The following is a 3,769-nucleotide window of genomic DNA, read 5'->3' on the forward strand; positions in this document are numbered from 1 at the left end:
AAATCTAAAATATTAAACCAGAAGTAAAAATTCCAATCACAACAATAAAAAATAAATTTAAGTCAATCTCCCAGAAAGTAAAATTTAAAGATGAGCTTGAAGAATAAGAAAGAAAAGAGAAATAAGGATCTGCCCAGGAGTCCCAATATTCCAAAGAGGAATTCCAGAGAGAAGAGAATAAATGGAGGGAAGGAAATTAACAAAGAGTGGGTTTGTGTGTGCTGCAGAATTAAGACACCTCTGGGGAAACCGCATCACGTATCAGAGGGCCTGGCTTCAAGTCCCAGCTCTGTTTCTGATCCAGCTTCCTGCTATGGTGCACTCTGGGAGATAGCAGGTGATGACTCGAATATTTGAGTCCCTGCCACCCACATGGGAGACCTGGTGCTGAGGTCCAGACTCTCAGCTTTGGCTGTGGTGAGCATCTGGGGAGTGAACCAGCAGTTGGGAACCGTTTTTGTTTGTCTGTGTATGTGGGTATGTCTCTCCGACTCTCAAACAAAATAAATAAATACATGTTTCCAAAAGCCTGTTTCCTCCAAAACAGCTTAACTAAAGATAGAAGAGAAAAATATTTTGGACACTTTGAGAAATTTTCTCCCCATGCAGTCTTTCTCCGGAAACTACTGAAGAAGTGCTTCTCTGAAGAGAATAAACCAATAAAGAGTAAGGCATAGGATCTAGGAAACATGACAATCCACTCAGGAGAGGAGTGAAAGGAGGGACCAGTGCTGTGGTAGCAGGTGAAGCCACCACCTGCACTGCTGGCATCCCAAATGGGCACCGTTTTGAGACCTAGCTGCTCCACTTCCAATCCAGCTCTCTGCTATGGCCTGGGAACGCAGTAGAAGATGGCCCAAGTCCCTGGGCCCCTGCGCCCACATGGCAGACCTTGAAGAAACTCCTGGCTCCTGGCTTTGGATGGGCACAGCTCCCGCCATCGCAGCAATCTGGGGAGTGAACCAGCGGATGGAAGTGAAAGGAAAGGCACCACAAAACACACCGAACACCAGAGTAAGGGAAAAGGTTTATCCTCAGGTAGGGGAAACCTGACAGGCTGCCTCCCCATGGTCTTCTATACCTTTACAGAGGTAAGGAAGTGGAGCAACAAATCTTGTTAGGGTAGGAGTGGAGCTGACGCTTGTGATTGGGCCATTTGGTCACCTGACTTCTAGTAAGCCAGGCTGGGCTTAGAATGAAGCTATTGTACAAAATGGAACAATAGGAACAGAGCCCAAGATGGCAGCATAGGGAAGACCATACTATTTTACTAACAGGAAGACTCTCTGCCTCTGCCTCTCTGTAATTATGCCTTTCAAATAAAATAAATAAATCTGAAAGAGAGAGAGAGAGAGAGAGAGAGAGAGAGAGAGAAGCAAGACACGAGAAGCTAAAAGGCAAGGAGACTTATTCAGAAAATACTTACCTGGAGAAGGTCTGTTGGAACTAATGCCTTCACGATGTGGAAGTGGGGGGATTAGATAGGTAAGAACTACACCAGGTGGAAGTGACAGGATTTGTTAGTAACAGGATATGGAATGAGGGGGAAGAGAGAATTCAGAATAACTTGGAGTTTCCCAACCACATCATCTGGGGGATTCTGATGCCAGAGTTTATTTTAGCCAATTTTGATAATTCCTTTCATTCCCTAGGATTGACTTAAAATTATATTTGGAGGGCCGGCGCTGTGGCATAGCAGGTAAAGCCACCGCTGGCATCCCATACTGGCACTGGTTCAAGTCATGGCTGCTCCACTGCCGATCCTGCTTTCTGCTATGACCTGGGAAAGCAGTAGAAGATGGCCCAAATCCTTGAGCCCTGCACCTATGTTGTAGACCTGGAAGAAGCTCCAGGCTCCTGGCTTCGAATCAGCTTAGTTCTGGCTGTTGCAGCTGATTGGGGAGTGAACCAGCAGATGGAAGACTCTCTCTGCCTCTCTGTAACCCTGCATTTCAAATAAAAAAAAAAAAAAAAAAAGAAATTACATTTGGGTCTTGATAAAATAAAGACATCACATTTGGCCAGAAGGCAGCAAAACCCTGGTCCATCCGTGGGACACACCTACCATACCTCAGAGTCATCCTGGATCTCAGGGTGTGAGAAATGCATTCCTGTTTAAAAGCTACCGGTCTATGGCATTTTGTCACTGCAGACTAGATTGACAAGTTCTTTGCCCATTTTTAGCTTGTCTTTTTGTTGCTTAGTTATAAATGTTTATTATATTAGGCCCTTATCAAATATAAATGACTGGTTTTTACAGTCAGGAGAGTGAAGAGACAACCGACAGAATGGGAAAAAATATTTGCAAACTATGCAACAGATAAAGGGTTAATAACCAGAATCTACAAAGAGATCAAGAAACTCCACAAAAACAAAACCAACAACCCACTTAAGAGATGGGCCAAGGACTTCAATAGACATTTTTCAAAAGAGGAAATCCAAATGGCCAACAGGCACATGAAAAAATGTTCAAGGTCACTAGCAATCAGGGAAATGCAAATCAAAACCACAATGAGGTTTCACCTCACCCCGGTTAGAATGGCTCACATACAGAAATCTACCAACAACAGATGCTGGCGAGGATGTGGGGAAAAAGGGACACTAACCCACTGTTGGTGGGAATGCAAACTGGTCAAGCCACTATGGAAATCAGTCTGGAGATTCCTCAGAAACCTGAATATAACCCTACTGTTCGACCCAGCCATCCCACTCCTTGGAATTTACCCAAAGGAGTTTAAATTGATAAACAAAAAAGCGGTCTGCACCCTAATGTTTATTGCAGCACAATTCACAATAGCCAAGACCTGGAACCAACCTAAATGCCCATCAACGGTAGACTGGATAAAGAAATTATGGGATATGTATTCTTTAGAGTACTATACCTCAGTAAGAAACAACGAAATCCAGTCATTTGCAACAAAATGGAGGAATCTGGAACACATCATGCTGAGTGAAGTAAGCCAGTCCCAAAGGGACAAATACCATATGTTCTCCCTGATCGGTGACAACTGACTGAACACCAAAAAGGAAACCTCCTGAAGTGTAATGGACACTATGAGAAATGGTGACTTGGTCAGCATAGCCCTGACTGCTAATGGACAACTTAATACATTATCCCTCATAGTATTTTTTTTTTGTCTGTTCTACTTAATATGACTGGTTTAATTCTGTAATTATCACACAGTTATTCTTAAGTGTTGAAAATTAACTGAAATGTGATCCCTGTTAAACATAAGAGTGGGAATAAGAGAGGGAAGAGATGTATAATTTGGGGCATGCTCGGGCTGACTTGCCCCAATTGGTAGAGTTGGAAACATACCAGGGGATTCCAATTCAATCCCATCAAGGTGGCATGTGCCAATGCCATCTCACTACTCCAAGTGATCAATTTCAGTTCACAATTGATCATAATGAAAGGACTAAGAGTCAAAGGGAGCACATAAACAAGTCTAGTATCTGCTAACACCAACCGATAGAATAAATAAAGGGGAGAGTGATCCAACATGGGAAGTGAGATACTCAGCAGACTCATAGAATGGCGGATGTCCTAAATAGCACTCTGGCCTCAGAATCAGCCCTAAAGGCACTCGGATCTGGCTGAAAAGCCCATGAGAGTATTTCAGGCATGGAAAGCCAAGACACTCTGGCAAAAAGATCTCTGTGAGTGAGATCCCAGTGGAAAGAACAGGTCTTCAAAGAGGGAGGTGCCTTTCTCTGAAGGGAGGAGAGAACCTCCACTTTGACTATGACCATGTCTAAACAAGATAAG

Source organism: Oryctolagus cuniculus, chromosome 5, assembly GCF_964237555.1.
Source record: "Oryctolagus cuniculus chromosome 5, mOryCun1.1, whole genome shotgun sequence".
Lineage (NCBI taxonomy): Eukaryota > Metazoa > Chordata > Mammalia > Lagomorpha > Leporidae > Oryctolagus > Oryctolagus cuniculus.